We start from the raw sequence: 20,863 nt of genomic DNA on the forward strand, positions 1-20,863 counted from the left end.
AGACAACTGGCGAAGAGCAAGAGGGACCAGGAAAAGAACATTGTACAAAGACAAGAAGATGATGCGAAGTGCAGAAGACTGGATAAAGCAGTGAAGAAGAGCTGCAGGAGAGACAAACAAGGATAGATAGAGTTAAAAGGCAGGGAGGTGCAAGCCGCAGAAAATTGGAACAACTCCAAGACGCTGTACAGGATCGTACCAGAACTGACTGGTACAAGAAGCAACACCACTGTACCAATCAAGGGCAAGGATGATAGGATGTTATTGAGGGTGAGGAGCAGGAGGCAAGGTGGATGGAACACTTCTTCAGCAGATCCTCAACCAGCCAGCCCCAGCTCCACATTTGGGTTCAAAGACTACATTGCGCCTCAGCAAGTGAATGTCAACCTGGGAGAAATTGCCAGATCAGAGGTCCAAATAGCCTGAAGGGCAACAAGGCAGCTGGAATTGATGATATACCAGCAGAGCAATTGAAAAAACACTGTCACAACAGAACTCACGGACCCGTTCAACAAGATCTGGACTGTGGAGGACTTCCCGGATGACTGCAGGCGAAGAGTAATCTTCAAGCTGGCAAGGAAAGGGATCCTCAGCGATTTCAAGAGCTGGAGAGGCATAACACTGCTGTCAGTACCTGACAAGGTCTTCAGTATGGTGCTGCTCAACAGATAGAAAGCAGAAGTAGCTAATACCCTTCATGAAAAAGCAGGCAGGTTTCTGGGATGGCAGATCATGCAACGTGCAGATCTTTATGCTCAGGAACATCATACAGCAGAGCCTAGAGTATCAGAAGCCACGTTTTAGCAACGTTAACATTAATTTAAAGAAGGCTTTCGATGGTATCCATCAGCAAGCACTCTGGTATGCCGCAAGACAGTAAGGCGTCCGGAACCGTATCAATGGAAACAATTTAGTAGACTAAGCCTATATTCCTTGGAGTTTAGAAGAATGAAAGGTAATCTATTGAAACGTAAAATTCTTAAGGGGCTTGACAGGGTAGATGCTGAGAAAAAGTTTTCCATGGCTGTGGAATCTAGAACACATGGGGAAAAGTTTTCCCCCCTGTTGGGGGCAAGTGCGGGAGCGGGCGTGCCTCCAATCGGGGCGCGCCGCCATTTTACTTGGATGGGCCAATTAAGGCCCGCCCGGTGTGACACCTGCCAGGAAGTGCTGTGCGCCCCCTGTGTGGGCAGGGGGGGATTCCCTCAGCCAGGAGTGCGCTCTTTTGCACATGTGCGTAAAAGACTGCACGGATCTCCCTGAGGCAAAGTGCTGCCTCAAGGAGATCGGCTCGAAATTAAAATTTTTTTAATAGAAATGATAAAAAAATTTCCCTGACATGTCCCCTCATGTAACACTGTCACATGAGTTGGGACATGTCCATAACTTTTATTGAAAGATTTGATAATTTAAATACCTTCATGAAACCTCATCCCGCCAGTGGTTTAAGGTACATTAATTACCTTAATTTGTTTTTCAATGGCCTCAATAGGCCGTTGACAGGTTGGTGGGTGCGCAGCTGACTTGGCTGCTCCCCCGCCGACCTGAAAATGGAAATGACGCGGGGTGATGTCGGGAGTTCCACCCGACACCATCCTGTGTCATTTTACATGTCGGCGAGCAGGCCCCGCCTCTGCTTGCCAACCAGAAGATCCGGCCTATGGTCACAGTTTCAAAATAAAGGATCAGCCAGTTAGAACCGAGAGGAGGAGAAACACCTTCACTGCTAGGGTTGGCAATCCTTGGAATTCTTGGAATGTGGATGCTCAGTTGTTGAGTGTCAAGTCAGAGACCAATAGATTTTGGGGTACGAAGGGAATTGAGGAATATGGGAGGAATGTGGGCAGGTGGAGTTGAGGTATAAGTTTAGCCATGATCTTGGATGGTGGAGAGGCTCAAAGGGCTTAATTGCTTAATCTATCTCCAATTTCTTATATTCTTGTGTTCTAAACTTATTATTTTGGATAAGTAAGCCCCGTATTTTTAAACTTAAACTTCACTTTGAATTTTTAGGCTAGATTTTATAGACTAGATTTTATTTTTTGCAGTTAAAATCAACAATAGCTATAAGGTATAGATTCCAATGACACAGCAATGAAATATGAATTTAATTCAGTTGCTTGTAACTAAAATAAAATCACATTACAAATATGCAGTTACTAATTTCAACAAACATTCTTCAATTTGTGAGTACTCCAATACCAAATACAATTTCTATAGATTTGAGGCCATCCACTCCTGTCTGTTTGTACATTAGTGGCCACGTTGTGTGCATGTGAGATTTAATCAGAATTGCCTTTTATTGAAAATATGAGTGTTCCAAATAGTAACATGGCCATAGCTTGCCTTTTACTAAGATTTTACTAAGTACTTGTGGTTGATACTCATAATTTATGTCGCTTATTTGTGGCATTATACAAATTTCAATGCATAGGTTGATTCACGAATGCCCTGTTACGTCTGTACAACACATCTGACAACCTATGTATCCACCACAAGTTAATTAACTCTACTTAAAATGATATCAATATTTAACTTTATCCATAAGCTAACCACCCACCCCAACAAATTTGATTTTTCTTTCACTATTCTATTCAAGACATTAACTAAGTATGGACCAGGCATCTTCCTCATCTGTGTGGTTAAACCCTCAAAATTGTGGAACCTCTTAAGGGATTTGACCAGAGATTTTTGATCATGTGTTAACTAATCGTTTCCATGCAGATCTCATGTGATACATGTAAATTAGCTCTTGTCTGCGCTTGATTAACTCACCCATGAGCAAAGTTATGAACATCTTGATACTGCTATTGGAGATGTATGGAACATTGAACGCTCCTATACAGGAAAGGAAATCTCATACAATAGTTCAATTGATATCTCTGAAGGAGCCAATAATATTATTGTTACGGTACTGATATGAATGTGTAATATACCACGTTGGAGTAGGTAATCAGTATAACTACAGCATGAATATCTCCTAGGGTTGGGATTCTGGAGCAACGGACCTCATCTGGGGAACCAACCCTCTGCATTGCTTATCTACTTTAATCTTTATTTCCTGCCACTGCTCTAAATTTACAGCCTTATGGGGTCTGCAGACAGATAAATAATTTATTAAAGGGAGGGTAGCAATTTCATGGGTTTAAATTCAATAATAGTTGACGTGGAATTCCATTTTCTTTTGATCTCTGGAGTTCCTCTGCCTTTTTTCTGTGCACCATTCATAGAGGAAGAACCATTGATCAGTTCTACAACATCTTTTGATCTCCTTATGTGAGGCTTACATTGAGTAGGCAGTCTGTTACTACTGTTGCCACCATGCCACCATCGGCAGCACAGTAGAAAAAATATGTAATGATCACATAATTGTGTTTTGAAACCAATTTGTCTTTTCACTCTCAGGTAGCCAAAACTGTACCACACCAATGCCTGTAGACTCTCACAAGCAAGTGGATTTATGATATGTTATTTTTATGATATGGATACTTCCACTTAGTTGTTCCACAGAATAATGAGGCTGCAGTGGACTGGATATTGTTCCATTTATATTATTGGAATTCAGAGTGCTAACAGTAACAAACGAAACACTGCACATTTGTAATATTGAAAAGTCACAATTTGTGACTGTGAAATTAAGTTTCAACCATGGATGCCTGTTTATGGGAATCAAGTGTTATGGGGACCAGACAGGAAAGTGGAGTTGAGGCCAAGATCAGATCAGCCATAATCCCATTGGCGGAGCCGGCTCAAGAGGCCATATGGCCTACTCCTGCTCCCATTTCCTAGGTTTTTGCCTGCTGTAAGGTGAAATGGCACACCACAGAAATGGCTACTCATGTTTACCACTTGAAGTGAGTGTCTGCCCTGCTTTGTTCAAATTTAGGGGAAGATTTCCTCTGATATTACAAAACCATAACTAACTATCCCTAGTGCTTAGTAGCAATGTGCTGAACTGTGGTGCCTGTCTGTGCACACTGAGCAGACAATAATATTAGAGTCGTCCTTGAACATTTTCCTCTATTTTGTGCATGTCAGTTTCATATGACACTCCCTTCCACAATCTTATGAGATTTGTTTTTTAATCCAAGAATCAAGCATTATCAGGAATGAGAATAAATTATTCCAGCTTGGACCAATTTGGATTTTAATTTTAATTCAGAGTTCTACTCTGCTGTTGAATAATATTTGACATTTGCTTTCAGCTAGCCATGTCTGTGATATTGTTTACAAAGAAATACTTGTGATTAGGAAAATGATTATCTCATTGTATCTATTTTTTAAAATTGTTGAATAATCTGATGCAAAGGATTCTGATGAAATTTAGTATATTTTAGTAGAAGGTACAACATTTTTGACGATAGCAGCCTTGTTTCCCTTGTGTGCGAGGGTTTTTATTGAGATAGCAGAGATACCATCTCTGAGTATGGTGCCTTACAATGGCCTCAAACCCAAATAAAAGCAAAATACTGTGGATGTTGGAAATCTGAAATAAAAACAGAAAATGCTGGGAAAACTCAGCAGGCCTGGCAGCATCTGTGGAGAGAGAAACAGAGCTAATGCTTCAAGTCCAAAGAGTCATAACGGACTCGAAATGTTAACTCTGTTTCTCTCCCCACCGATGCTGCCAGACCTTGCTGAGTTTTTCCAACGCATTCTCTTTTCGTTTATGACCTCAAACCCAAGTTCTAGAGTCTTGTGAAACTATATTCTGTTTCTAGCCTCTTGCCTCACTTCCACTAATCTATGTAAGACACTGGATTTGGATACAGCTGCTTAGCAGGGTGGACACAGCTGTTTGTGTGAAACAATGGCAGACCCAGCAGTACTTTCCACACCCTTGAATGTTCTTGCAACATAGAACAGAAGTCTGGTTTCAAGAACTAACTTGGCCATTTTTCACTAAAATATCATAAAAAGAGATATAAACGAGCCATTTGATCCAAGTTTATCCCTGTTATGAAACACAGCCCCAACCTCGGATGTTCCACTGGAAGAGTGGCTTGACTTGGAGTGCAGATTTCTATTTCCAACAGTTTTTGTTTTCCCTCTATCCTGTCAGAATCAAACTTTTCTCTCCATTTGCTTGTTTATCTGGCAGCCTGGCCAGGAACTGAAGAAAATATGCGAATGGGGACACAGATTTGAGGTAATTAGTAGAAGAAGCAATGACTTCATGAGGAAAAACTTTTTCACACAAGGAGTGATTAGGATCTGGACTGCACTGCCTGTGAGTGTGGTTGAGGCAGCGGTCATTTGAGGCTTTCAAAATGGAGTTGGGTCATTATCTGAAAAGGAAAAAAAATCGCAGGACTGTGCAGTAAAGGCAGGGGAGTGACACTAAGTGAATTGCTCTGTCAGGGGCTCAGCACAGGTGCGATGGATTGAATGGCCTCCTTCTGTGCTGTAACCATTTTATAATTCTATGGTTATGTATCTGGTAGGGGTGACATTTCAACTTGTGTTGCTCTGATTCTCAGTCTCAGTCTCCACCACAAGCACTCCTAGGCTATCAAAAATATAAAAATGTGAACCACTGCCTTCCTTTGTTTGATGTACTTCATTGTTAAAAAGTTAAAATCCATTTAATCTTGTAAGATAATACTTTCTTGACATGTCTATAAAGTTAAGGATAAACTATCTAACTAACTGAATTGTCACAATTCAATACGGTATGTATTATGCACAAAAATACTCCCAGCTACCAAAATTTATGGGTTGCAAATAATGCATGAAACAACTGTGAAAATAATTATTTACCATGTTTAGAAAATAGTTTCACAGAACCCATTTGTCCTATTGTGTCTACACTGTTTTTCTCAAAAGAGTAAATTAACAATTGCAATTGGTGCTTTTCTGAGTCTGTGGGTTAACATTTGGCCCACATCTCCCACGCAAAAACTCAGCTAACAGCAAGGAAGAAACACCAATTCTCCTAATTAGCTGTGAACAAATAAAACATTAAGCAACTCAACAGGAAGACAAAGATGTATTCACTTATAAGTTATAATGTTTTTACTTTCCATTGGTGTCTCATACTTATGGTCTCCTCTGTTCATGAAAGTTAGTTCATCAAAGGACAAAATTAAGATCTTGTTTACATTTAATCAAGAGAAAAATGGTTCAGATAAATAGAGGTTGTGTTCATTATTCACATTCACACCTGCTGCAGTAGGTTTGCAAAGGAAGGATAAGATGTCAAAATTTAAACAACATTAACAGAAGCAGTGGAGATTTTGGGGGAATATGGGGTTGTGGCTGGTTTCTGCTCCTTAACTCAAATAAAGTTGGCAGTTGCAATCTATCTTACTGCCTGGTGGCAACTCATACACTTGGAACTGACTAGTCTATTTTGTGACTGTTGCACACAAAAGAATGAATGTATATGTGAGCACTTAATTGATTTCATTCAGGTCTTACAAATACTGACATTTGTGACTTTGGCCTGTTCTGCCCATAATAAGTGATCTGCTTGTCACCTGTGGTCATTTGAATGCTTGAACTGCTAATGGGAGAGGTTGGCATGCAGTTGGCAGTGAGGAAACTGGGACAGAGTAGCCTATCACTAGGATTCTGATCAGGATTACCAACTAACCAAGAATTCACAAGATACTCGTTGGGCCCTTTTTGACTAAACTTTGTGTGGCTTACAATGGCGTTGCAGAAATTTTCAATAATTGTCCTAGTTACTTTTCTATTTTGGGTCTTGAAGTGTGAAATAGCATATTACAAGTAGGTGCAGATTCATTTATTTGTATTATTAACGCTAATGGATTCAGTTTACACGCAATTCAGAGCAAAATTGATCATCTCTCCCACCTTGGTTTTCATTTCTTTAAATTTTAACAAAACAATGGTAACTTGCTCTTTATTTACGAAAGGAAAAAAATATACCCTTTAATTTGAAAGTGATATTTCGCACTAACCCGTTTAGCTTCACTCGACCCTTGGTTGGATTCTATTGCACTTGCAAAACAGTACAGCTGTGTGTGTAAGCTAAAGAGGTCACTACACTGATGCTTGATTGCATGTAGCTGACTTCAAGGGTAGGGGTTCATTTGAAGTTTAAGTATATAACTTCAGCATCTAAATGAACACCTATTGAATTCACCTTGCTAGAGCTGTGTCACAAAATCAATAGCAGAAAAATTGTATTGTGTACTAATCTACTGTAGAAAATGAAAGAAAGATTTGCATCTTGTATAGATCTTTTCATGACCACTGGACATCTCAAAGTGCTTTAATTTTGAAGTGTGGTCACTGTTATAATGTAGGAAACATGACAGCCAAATTGTACTCAACAAAGTCCCACAAACAGCAATGTAACAATGACCAGATAATCTGTTTTTTGTGATGTTGATTGAGGGATAGATATTAGCCAGGACACCAGGGATAACTTCTCTGCTCTTCTTTGAAAAAGTGCCATGGGATCTTGCACCCACCTGAGTGGGCAGATGGGGCTTTGGTTTATTGTCTCACCTGAAAGGCAGCACCTCTGACAGTGCAGTGCTCCCTCAGTATTGCACTGGAGTGTCAGCTTTGATTTTTGTGCTCAAACCCGGGAGCGGGTCTTGAACCCAGAACCTTGTGATTCAGAGGCAAGAGAACTGCCAACTGAGCCATGGCTGACATGTGAGGAGAAAAGCAAGTAGAACTATATTACGTTATAAAACTGCTATTGTCAAACCCAGTTTTATCCATGTACTTGATAAAATTCTGAGGATTTAAAAAATATATATTGACTTTTTTGGGGGGAAAAATGTTTTTTGTTCTGTAGGAGGCTTATTAATACTGTGACTATCAAGTATCCATGCAGGAAGCTAAAGCACATCTCAAAGTTCTTCAAAAGTGATGCACAGTCTGTTGTTACTTGGACCATAATGATAAACTTATGAGAATGAATTAGTTTTGATTTCTATTCAGATTTATCTGCTATCATTGGGGAGGTTTAGTCAGTTGTTCAGCTCAGCCACTAGATAGGAACATTAGTTGAGTGCTTCACTACATCAGATTAAGGCAGAGGAAAACCTGAATGCTTTGCACTGAAATCAAAGACATGCCTTTTGTCAGTTGACCATGGAATTGCATCAGTGGTGGCTGTGGAAAAAGACCATCATTAAGATAATTTCACTGACCTACCTAAATATGGAATACAGCAGTAATGGTTAGCCTAATGAGAAGAAAATTAACTACATGGGATCAGTTTTTTGAGTATGGGTTGCCAGCAGAGAGCCCCTGTTCACCTTGGACAGCTGACTTCTTCATTCAATAGTCTTTGAATCCCACTGAGATGCCTGATGTACTCATTATACATATGCCTCGATTTATGTCAGTAAACGGGACTCCACAAACAAAGATTTTAAAGACGTCAGTTGAAGCCAGGCCTCCAGTTTTGCTGTATGCATTAGCACATATTGACCTTGATCTGGATAGTTTTAGGGCCTGGGTGTCAGTACACTTGGAATAGCAGCTGTACTATAAGTTCATTGTGCCTTGGTTTCCTTTCTGTATTTGAGTTACTACTTTGAAAGAATAAAGCATATCTTCTGTTATGTATTTTTATCAGGCTTGTCCAACCTTCTTGCATGGGGGAGCCACATTTCCATTTTTTGTTCTCACAAGGAGCCAATGAAAGATTCATGAATTTCAAAAAAAAGTTGAGGGGTCGGGTTATACATTTTGTGAAATTACTGATTGTACTTTTGTGCCATTACTGACACAAATTGCGTTTATAGTGACACAGATTTTACAAATGAAATGATTGACCTGCTTGTGCTTGCATGAACCAACTTTCTGGAGCTCACCTTCTGTTCATCAATGACACAAGAATCAGAGGTTGTAAATGGACCAAACATTTCTATCTTTCTGACTGTTGGAGGAAACATAGCAATAGGGTGTGACAGTGGGATTTTTCTAGAAGGTAAAAGGTGGGGAAAACATATTTTAGACCCCTTTCTAAACATGGATGATTGGAAAAATAATAGACTCCCAACAGTATCAAATAAAATATGTTTTTACCAGTTCAATCTGTTGTTCCTTTTTTGACATCAGTGAACTGAAATTTAAAACTTCTCTTTTTATCTACACTGAAACTTCCCTTTTATTTCTTTGGCATTAAGCAATGTTGAACAGTACTGTGGGGAAACAAATTTCACTTACCCATTTTGTTTTTACACAGTGTTTTACACTGAATAAGATTTTTACAAAGAAAAATCAGTTTTTCAAAATAAAATATAAAAACAGGAACAGAAATTGAATTATTCTGTTCAAAGTCCCACTATTGTATTGTCAGGACAGGAAACTGACATCATTTGTGTCATCATCACTCATTTGTCTTAACTATCTCCATGTTACAATCTGATTTTTGCTTTCAAAGTATGCAATTCATAGACCTACATTGATGTTTGTAATATAACTTTTTATCAATGCTGTATTTTTAAGCAATGTTATATGCACATATGAGCACTTTTTGTCACAGTAAATAATTGACAGTTTACAGCCTTCTCAAGACCAGGAATGCAATTAAAGTTTGCACAGAAACAAGTATAAAAAGTGATTGGGAGTAAGATCATTATGAAAACAAATGATGGATTCTTTTGTGAAGAAAGCGATATATATTAGAATAAAACTCTACTGATGATTCTGTCCACATGACATCACTAGGCATTGATATAAACATTACAGATTTTTAAATGAACTTTCTCTATTGCCTTCTTTTCTCGATTTTATTATACATTGTATGAAATATTTGGATATTTGACAATGGAAGCAACTTGGGATTATGGGTTTGCATTAGGGGTGGCATATCATTTTACTCACTGTACTGCAGTTTCTCCCTATCTACCCTGTCTACACCAGAGGTCACAGGTTTAAGGTGTTTGTCAAAAGAACAGGAGGAAATATTTTTTACACAGTGAGTTGTTGTGATATTGACTGCACTGCCTGAGCAAGGGTGTGAAATTAATTGGATTGCTGTACCAGAAAGCCAGGAAAAACATGGGCCTGAACTTTCAGCAGATAAAGAGGCTCTCTGTCTTTATGAAAATGGCGCCGGAGGCTCGAATCCAGAAGTCCCATCCCCGAACCTGGCCCCCACCATTTTCACAGGTCAAACTTTGGACATCCATGGTTCACGGAGGCAGCTGCACATGTTAAAGTGCAGCTACCTTCAGTTTGATCTGATTTTTGGAAGGAGTGGGAAATATGACTTGTGCACATTAGACCTGGTAGGAGGTGTAAATTTACACCTCTTTGGTGAGGTAGGGTACCCTTTGGGAGGGGTAGGGTGCCTTTTTGGATATGGACCTGGAACACCTGTTGGAGATGTCAAGTGCCTTTTGGCATTGTTAAAATTAGACATGAATGTGCCTATAAAAGTCGATAAACTCATTGGACCTGTCAAAGGGAGCTGTCAAGGCATTTAAATCTCCTGCAATTTAAATACTTGAAAACGCTGTCTGCAGTGTTGAAAAAAAAGTGCTTTTATTTCACTTGGCCTGTTGACATAAGCCTGAGAGAGTATTAAAGCTGCATGACTGATTTTACAACCTGTTATTATCACAGAGGGGTGCTTGTCAATTCATGGTTTGTTTGACAGCTTCAAGTGCTTATAAGATCTTTGAAGTGGAACATGAATACAAATGCTTGTTCTTATAAGGAACTAAAGGATGTTAAATGTAGTGAATGGATTTTTATCAATGAGGGCTTTTCTCACAGTAAATTCGTCAAAAGACACTTTAATCTCAGTGTGGGTCCTGAGGACTGCCCATGGTGGTTACTGGGTCAGTTGGCTTGGAGGGTATAAGGGAAAAGGGGGGTGGGTGGGGGGCATGGGTTGGCATAAGTTGGCACTAAGTTGGCATAAGGGCTATAAAGGGTCATTAGGGTGGGTGGAGGGGAATAGGTTGGCATGGAGGGTGTGAGGGGCCATGGGTGGGTGGGGGAAAGAGATGACATGAGGTTAGCATGGAGGGGGCATGCAGCGGATGATGGGTGAATGCTGGAGGGATATTATTTGTTTCCTCCTTTTCTTCTCAGCTGGGAGAAAGTACTAGAGCACTCAGGCAGGCCTTTTGCCCAGCCTGCTTCTGTACCCGACAGCTACAGTGGCTGCCTACAAACACTTTATGGGGATGGTGGGCATGAATCTCATAAAACCTGGCCCCCAAAATGAAATCTGAACTTCTGGGGCACTTTTTCAGGATTGGGTTTGCAGAACCAGGAATTCTCCTGACTGCACACCCAACGCGAGAACGTAGAAACTGTTTCTTCTTATTTACTCTATCAAAATCCTTCTTGCATTTGATAACCTCTATTAAATCTCCCCTTAACCTTCTCTGCCCTGAGGAACACAGCTCCAGCTTTTCTAGCCTCTACACGCAACTGAAGTCTTGCATTTGGGGTTAGTAAATTCTAGTAAATTTCCTCAGCACCCTCTCTAAGGCTGTGACATCCTTCCTAAATTGCAGTGTCCAGAATTGGCCACAATACTCCAGCTCGGGCTTCACCAGTGATGTATATTGGTTTAGGACAACTTCCTTTCCTTTTGTACTCTCTGCCTGCATTAATTAAAATCAAGGATCCCCATAATGCTTTTGGGTGGGAACAGTAGCTCTGGGGGAGGACACAGAGAGCAAAGAGTTACAGACAGGTTAGGTGATTGGGCAACAAGATGGCAGATGGAGTATAATATAGAGAAGTTATTCACTTTGGTCGTAAGAATAAAAAAGCAGAATTTTTTTTTAAAAGGTGAGAAACTTGTAAGCGTTGATGTTCCAAGAGACTAGGATGTGCTCGTATAAGGAACGCAGAAACATAGCCTGTAGATGTAGCAAGCAATTAGGAAGGCAAATTGGCCTTTATTGCAAGGGGTTTGGAGTACAAGAATAAAGAAGTCTTCCTACATTTGTATAGAGTTTTGGTGAGACCACATCTGGAGTACTGTGTGAAGGTTCGATCTCCACATTTAAGGATATACTTGCATTGGAGATGGTACAGTGAAGGTTCACTAAATTGGTACCTGGGATAAGGGGGTTGTCCTATGATGAAAGGCTGAGTAAATTAGGTTTATATTCTCTGGAATTTAGAAGACTGAGAGGTGACCTTGTTGCAACCTACAGAATTCAGAAGGGGCTTGATAGGGTGGACACTGAGAGGTAAGTTCCGCCACCAATGGAAACAAAAACACAGGGATAGCACAGTCTCAGGATAAGGGGCCAATTATTTGTGACTGAGATGAAGAAAAAGTACATCACTCAAAGTGTTGCAAATCTTTTGGAATTCTCTACCCCAGAGGGTTGTGGATATTCCATCGCTGAATACCTTTAAATCTGGAATAGGCAGATTTTTTGTGTCTCGGGGAATTAAGGGATATGGGGAGTGTGTGGGAAAATGAAGTTGAGGCCCAAGATCAGCCGTGATCATATTGAATGGCAGAGCAGGCTCAATGGGCGATATTATCTACTCCTGCTCCGATTTCTTAATAGCTTCCGGCACGTTTTTGAAGATTTGTGCACTTGCATCCCTTTTCATGTTGTGCCATTTAGTTTATATCGCCTCTCCCCATTCTCCCCACCAAAATGCATCACTTCACATTTCTGTGTTGAATTTCATCTGCCACGTGTCTGCTCATTTCACTAGTCTGTCCTCCAGAAGTCAGTTAGTATCTTCCTCACTGTTTACTATATTTCTGGTAAAAATGTTTCAAAATGCAAACATAACCAGTAATTTTTTATTCTACAATCTCCACATGCTATGAGGTGTCTCTATTCTGTGGTTTACCACAAAGGCGGTGGCTACTTTTTAATGTTTCACCAAAGCCTGAGGAATTTCTTTATTTTAAATCACTCTGCCTGATGAACTGTGCAATATTCTTTTTCTCTATGATGTTCTGACACCCCATCTTTTTTTAATGAAAATTGTATAGTATTTGCCCATTGTAAAATTTTTCAGTTAACTTCTGATGTACAAATAGGGCGGAATCGTCCCAGTTTTGCACTAAGTGTGGGAGCAGGTGGGAAAAAGAACATTTTACCCGCCGGCCACAATGGCGGCTTTTAACGCCGTATTGTCCCAATCCCGCCTCATTAATCATGCATTCCCAGCCTACACGCCGTTACAACGGTTGGTCGGGCTCCAATTCACCCGCCACGCCATCGCCTCGCTGCCTCCTCATGCTTGGTGCCATATTTAACGTGCAGCCGTGCGCACATCTCTGTGCTCCCAGCCCAGGACTGTTGCACAGAAGACATGATCCTGAAAGGCAAGAAAACTGCAGCCCTCCCCACCCGGTTTAATGACACGTCCCCCCAGCGCCTTTTGGATGCTGTGGAGGGCTGCCGTGATTCTGAGAACTTCTGCGGTAGGGTCATGAGGACTCAAAATGTCAACTCTTTTCTTCTCCGCCGATGCTGCCAGACCTGCTGAGTTTTTCCAGGTAATTCTGTTTTTGTTTTGTATTCCCACACACCCTGGGATACCCTCCTTCCCCGATACAGCTCTCATCCTGCAGCATCTTCCCTTGTCTGAGGCCACTTCTCCCCCTTCCCTCAGCAAGCATTAGCCCTGCAGTCGTTGAGAAACCACTCCCGCCTTATGGCTGATCTGGTAGGTAGAGACCCGCCCAGGAGCCGCCCTAAAAATGATGTGGTGCTGTCTGCGAAGCCTGGAGCTGATGACCATGTGTGCTGCCTGAAGCACAGTAGGCAAACAAACCTCAAAGTCCCAAGTGAAGTGCAGCCCGCCAAGTGCACACCTTTTTTATGCTGTTGTGAAAAATGTCAACATGAAATCATGCCATTGATGGGCAGAGCGGATGATTGCAAAGTGGTTTCATAACGTCGTGAAACCGGTTTTTGGTCTCCTTGCCATATTGTCCGCCATCAAACACGCCTGGTGCCAGCGGGCATGGAAAATTCCACCCATGGTGATTTTTATATTTAAAAAAAACAGTAGGGTTTCTTCAGGAGGAATTTGTTGCAATTTCTGAGTTGCTGCAAAAGATTGTTCACTGACTCAATTTTTGGAATTCTAATCCAGTGAAACAAATGTTCAACAGAAACCTATTGGAGTGATTTGAGGAATATTAACTTGGCAGTCAAATAGAATAACTGAAACAGTGTTTAAGATGCCATGAAGTAGCGTTATTCTCATTCTTCTGAAACATCTTATCAGGATAAACTGGCCCACTCTTGCACTGGGAAGGGGATGATGAGATAGAGAGAAATTACGTCAATAGGGGCAATTCTCCTGATTTAGGTACGATTGTGACTGAGTATTTGGCTGGTGAGGCTATCACTGCCCAATCAAGATTTCCCTCTTCCTATCCCAACCAAAGCTGTCGCTGGCTGTGCCTTCCCTGCTGACTCCATGTGAATAGTTCTGGGGATGGAGTCCAGTTCCCTGTTGGATTTTCCTTCTTTGTGCAGGATAGGCCAGGAATTTGCTATTGTAGTGGCTTTTTTACCCTTCAGTTGGCCCCAGAGATTTGCTCTATTTTGGCTGAAGCGTTCAGTGGGGGACCTTTCCTTCCTATACCCCATCCTTCAACTTTTGAGCTTTTTCTCCTTTAAGGCCCATTGTCATGTCTTCTGATGTTGCTGCAGCTTTCCCAGTGTAAGACTACCACAGATTTTCTCATTCACATTGACTGTCTTCCTTTCTGGCTTGCATGTGTAATTAGCCTACACCAAGGAAATTGGGATATAGAGGCACAACTGAAGTCTTGATAATGGAACTCCTCCTTAATGTGGAGGATCTTCCATTTACCCCAACTCCCCTCCCCACTGTCCTGTCAATCTGATAGTTACATAGCATTGGGAGGGGTTATACTCCTTCTTGAGACCAGACTTCCAGAAGGTCATGTCCAACCCTTCATATTTATCCCAGCCCTGGGTTGGGACTCATTACAAGCCCAGTTTGAAATGGTGAGATGGTGATAAGTCTCACTGCCTGACTCTTTGGTATTCTCTGCTACAATCCTGCTTGATTTTGGGTGGGATCATGGACAGAATTCCCTCCATATTTTCACTGATATGGGATAGAGGTCATTGGAGGTTTCAGAAGTGTTTGTATCTGAGCTAATAAGGACTGGACTTGGAGACAACAGGTGGATAGCTTTTATGGGCTCTTATCCCAGTTGTTCTGGCACTATATTTAAGCACAAGGATAGATAGAATCTAATTATACAGTTACTCCCAGGCAGGAAAGCCAGATGCTCTTGATGTTAAACTAGCTTTTAGTTGGTAACATTCTGATGAGAATTCTCCTGTCTCTCAAAGGAAGAGGTTCAAAAATTTATCCCAAATACTGTACACCTTTAATACGTTTAGAAAGTAGAGAAGAAACCTGTTCATCTGTATGACATAGAATCATAAACAGAGATGTGTAAAACATAGAAGTAAAGTTTATGCTTTTATTGTGGTTTTTATCTAACAGAGTACTCTTGTAAATGGAAACTCTCAACACATTCAAAATCCATAAATAACATCATGTCCCAAATATTTCCTTGGACACAAAGATAGAAATACCACTTACATTGGAACAAATAATACTTGTGCCCACACAAGTTAAAAAGCAGGGATGACTAGAGATGGTGTTATGTTTGGAAACAGAAGATATCTGAAAACAGAAGGCACATGCCATTTGAAGTTATAGTAGACTCAGGTGTAGCTCCAGGATATCCTGCTTACAAAATGGGATATAAACTGTGGTATAGTGGCCATTGTAAAAGTTGTACATCAACGATGAGATTAACTCTCTTGGGGGCCCTTGGAGTATTTCGTCCACACAAGTTTTTTTGATAATTTTGTTTCAGTGCTTTTGCGACTTGTATGTCTGGGTATGAAAATCTGAAGCCCTTTCAAGCTATAATTGTGGCAGGAGTGCATTGAAAGGATCAGAAATTTGGCCAGGATCAAGATATACTGGTCTAGTAATTGCTTTGTGTCAACAGTGGGCATTCTATCCACTACAAAAACAAAAACAGAATTACCTGGAAAAACTCAGCAGGTCTGGCAGCATCGGTGAAGGGTCATTGGACTCGAAACGTCAACTCTTCTCTTCTCTTCTCCACCGATGCTGCCAGACCTGCTGAGTTTTTCCAGGTAATTCTGTTTTTGTTTTTGTTTTTGTTTTGGATTTCCAGCATCCGCAGTAGTTTTTTGTTTTTATTCTATCCACTGATCATCTCTAGTGTTGATCCTGCAGTAAATAGTGGAGCTAACTCATTTGCCTATCCTTTGGTATTTTAGTACCACAACTGCCATGTAACACAAAAACTGAAATGGTGGGGCTTGGACATCAGGAGTGAAGTCTTTAAAAAGGAAAAAAAAAGGTTGAAAATTGAAGTAATAGGCTAGGGGAGCAGCAGGTGAGTAGGTAAGTGGCACAGGCAGCTAATCAGATAACTGACGATTGCAGATCAGTGACCTGATAAAGACAGGCAAGGTAATACACTAATAGAAGAGTCATCCGAAGAAGAGTCATATGGACTCGAAATGTTAACTCTGTCTTTCTCTCCACAGATACGGCCAGACCTGAGTTTTTCCAGCAATTTTTGTTTTTGTTTTTGTTTCAGATTTCCAGCATCTGCAGTATTTAGCTTTTACACTAATAGCTGTCCTTTTATTGCTCCTGTACTGTGAACACTAACACATTGTGTGGCTATTAAGTGTTAAAGGATAAACAATAAATCCTTCACATATACTGCACTGTGGTTAAAGTGGTCAGTAAGTCTCACAACTCTTTCAAGTGTAATTACTCGAACGAAGGAGCTAATATTCTTCTGTTAACAGGTTAAATTCAGCAGAGCTATTGGGTGTCTGACATCACCTAGGAGATATCCTTCAAAGGTTAGCCCATGTCTAACTCCTTGTACAACATGCTCATTATTCAATTCTATTGAAGTCAATGAAACTGAATATCAGGTGACTAATGGAATACCACATCTTCTACCTTGTCGATATCCAAAATAACCCCTTGTATTTTAATTTTATTGTACTTTAACAGTCTTCACCCAATTAGCAAACTACTTGTAATATTAACAGTTGAACCCTTAGAAGATTGAAGAAATGTTACAATTAGAGAACCATTTTTCCAAAATGGCACTTGTGCATTCAGAAAATAGAGTACAGCAATCCAACTGTAAGTTCTTGAAAGGGTTAAGTTTCTTTGCCTTAGTGCTGATGATGGCATTTCTAGCAATTTCTCATCATTGAGGCCAGGCTTCCTGTCATTGTTTTTCGTTTGAACTTCAAAGATGATTGTGAGAGGCAATACAGATGGCTATGTTTAAAACTCAGTTTAATAGGGGTCATTTAAAAATATCACTGGTGCTACTGCCCGTGAATTGCAAAGATAATCCAGCCATGCAAGCAGGCAGCACTTACTGGCTGAGCACCTTATCAGCAGGTCGTGTGAACCTAAAACTCCCAGCAGTGCACTGACAGCTGGATATATATTTAAACCCAAATTAATCTATATATACCCAACACATGAATAGAAAAATATACTCAGAGACAGGGGTGTGCACAGGATGCATCAGGTGAGGGTGTAACTAGAATTGGGTGTTGGCTGCCAAAAAAAATAAATAGCAGGCAAACCGACTGAAATGAATACCAACAACTATTGTTCCCTCTGCTCATCCAGTTACAGATTAACTTTGAGATTTCCCTTGTACTATAAGGATGTCTAGTGAACAGTGTTACACTGCTGAAAATTCTGGGCAATGATTACCATAGTTATAATGAACTTTTCAGAATTTTTGTTCTGTGTTTTGTGATGAATATAATGAAGGAGACCACTCATGGGAATTAATACACTTTTCCTTTGTGGAGCCTAGCTCACTGGTAATTCCAATGTGGTGCCCCATCAACATGCTTCTGACAAATGGAGGTATGTACATTTCTCCATTTCTGCAAATTAGCTGTCCTTATGCTATCTTTGTATGTAATTTAAAGTCACAAAATTCTGGATAATTTTGAACTGGGACCCATATCCACTCGGGTCTAGGGTAGCACTAAAATCAGCATAGAAAGAAATTTGCTGTCAGCTTAAACTGGATTTGAGTTTGCATTCCATGATTGGAGGGACACGGTGGTAACTCATTGCAAATGTGTGTTTCCCAGCCCTCATTAAAATTAGATTTATAAATATTTGACCAAAGTGTTTTCATTACAGTTGACATAGTTTCCATGAGCAATGTTTCAAAAGAAATAGACTGTCAAATGTGAGAGTAATGCTGATGACTCGGGCAAAACTTCTAGGGCCTTCCCAACCAAACTTGCTCCAGTGAAGCTGTGATACTGGTTCCAACCAACATTAAAATTGCTAATCTAACATGGCCAAATCTAACCTGGCTAATTCTTCCCCCTCCATGGTTATTGGAAAAGTGACGTAAAGAGCCATAAATAGTGGTATCAAATAACAGATACCCACCCATAATTTACTCACTGATACTCAGCTTGGGTTCTGTGAGAACCCCTCAGCTGCAGGCGTTGCCATCACTTTAATTAAAACATGGCATTAGAGCTGAATACCAGATAAGAGGTGAGAGTAAATGTCTTTGAATCAGAGTAATGTTAACAGAATAAGGCACTAGGGAATCATTGCAAAATAGTGATTCAAGGGCTTTCCCCTAATAGCCAAAAGGATAGTGATGGTTGGCAAAGCGCAGTAATTACAGTCCCAGCACATTACTGCAGGAGTTCCTCAGGGAGACATTCTTGGTCTCATCATCTTTTGCTGCTTCATCAATGGCCTCCCATCCATCATAAGGTAAAGTAGGGCAGATTTCTGATGATTCCATATTGTTCAGCTCCAAGCATGATTCCTCTGATGAAAAATAGCCCATGACAGAGTGCAGCAGAATATGGACAATAACCAGGCTGGGACTGACATTCGTTCATGCCACCTAAGTGCCTGGTAATGATCATCTCCACCATAAAAAGCCCACCTTCTTCTGCTTTTAAAAGGTGCCACCTTCAACTCAAATTCTCAATCATCATCATCTTGAGGGTCACTAGTAATGAGAGGGTTAACTACACCAATTATATCAATAGCATGGATACAAATGCTGGAAAGAGAGTTGATACTCTGCAATGAGTTGTTCACCCCATAACCCCTCAAAGCCTCCCTGCTCACATCTTCTACATCAACCCACAAATTATCATGTACATCTCTGATAGACCCTACCTTTTCCTTAGTTATTCTCTTGCTCTTAATGTACCGGTAAAACATCTTAGGATTTTCTTTGATTTTATCTGTCAATGTTTTTTCGTATCCTCTCTTTGCTTCCCTAATTTACTTTTTTACATCACCCTTGTACTTTCTATGATCCTCTAGGCTTTCTACAGTACTAAGTCTTTTGCGACTGTCATAAGCTTTATTTTTCTGCATTATCCTGGCCTGTATGCTTCTGGATAACTAGTGGGCTCTAGACTTGGCAGTAACACCCTTTTTCGTTGTGGGGTCATGTCCACACTGTGCTCGTAGAATCTCGCCTTTGAATGCCTCGCACTGATTTGACACAATTTTTCCTTCTAATAGCTGTATCCAGTCCACTGTCACCAGCTCACCTCTCAGCTTTGTAAAATTTGGGGTTTTTCCCCAGTATGGAAATTTTACTCCTGTTGTATTTTTGCTCTTTTCCATAATTATGCTAAATCTAACTATATTACTGTCACTTTCTCCAAAATGGTCCACCACTGCTACTTCATCCACTTGCCCAGTTTCATTCCCTAAGACTAAATTTAGAATTGTGCCCCCTCTCATTGGGCTTGTTATGTGCTGGCTAAAAGGTTCTCTTGAATGCAGTTCAAGAATTTTGCACCCTCTGTGCCCTTCACACTGTGCATATCCCAATTGTTATTAGGGTAGTTGAAATTCCCAAAGATTATTGCCCTTTTGTTTTTGCGCTCGGAAATCTGTCCACATATTTGCTCTTCTAACCCCCTTCCACTATTTGGGGGTCTATAGTATATTCCTAGTAGTGTGGCTGACACTTTTTTATTTCTGAGCTCAACCCTCATATGGCCTCATTTGATGCTTCATTTAGTATGTCATCCCTCCTCACAGCTGTGATTGATTCTTTAACCAATAATGCTACACCCCACCTTTTTTATCCCCCTCCCTATCCTGCTTGAAAACTCTATATCCAGGGATGTTGAGCTGCCATTTTGCCCCTCCTTAAGCCAGGCCTTAACTCCACACAAAACAAAGGGATCTGCCTGATTGGTATCATTGGCACTGGACTTGGCATCTGCCCCCTCCACCATTGTGGTTACAGTTTGTACTATTTATAGGATGCACTGAAGCACCAACACGCCAAGTTCCATTTAACACCCCCTCTTAACTTTATCACTGAGGAGGGCAAGAACAGCAATGTTTGAGGCCACCATCTTGACTCGGGCACATACTGCTCACCGTTCCATCATTGCTGCTGAGTCAAAATCCTGGAATTCTCTATCAAATACTGTCATGGGAGCTTCATCACCATGAGAATTTCAGTGATTTAAGAACGCGGCCCACCAACTATACAAGGCAACTAGTGATAAGCAGTAAATAGGTCCTGGTCAGCACAATTCAATTTCTGCGAGTTTAGTTATAACACTTTTGCGAATCTTCTTTGAACTGTTTCCAATGCATATATATGTCTTTTTAGGAGACCAAAACTGAACACAAAACTCTGGGTCATCTTCACAACTTTCTTTCCAACCTATCTTTGTATCATCAGCAAATTTACAATGCAGTCAGTGCCTTCATGCAAGTCATAAATACAGATTGTAAATAGTTGAAGCCCCAGCACTGATCCCTGTGGCATTTCACTCATTGCAGTTTGACAACATGATCCATTTATCCTGATTCT

At 40.6% G+C, this 20,863-nt stretch overlaps 1 protein-coding gene across 1 annotated transcript in view; it reads left to right on the forward strand.

Annotated features, from left to right (window-relative positions):
• LOC144691675 (capZ-interacting protein) overlaps positions 1–20,863 on the forward strand; it is a 61,477-nt gene that overhangs the window by 15,806 nt on the left and 24,808 nt on the right. The window lies entirely within an intron of this gene.

The sequence above is a fragment of the Cetorhinus maximus genome, chromosome 16 (assembly GCF_964194155.1).
Source record: "Cetorhinus maximus chromosome 16, sCetMax3.hap1.1, whole genome shotgun sequence".
Lineage (NCBI taxonomy): Eukaryota > Metazoa > Chordata > Chondrichthyes > Lamniformes > Cetorhinidae > Cetorhinus > Cetorhinus maximus.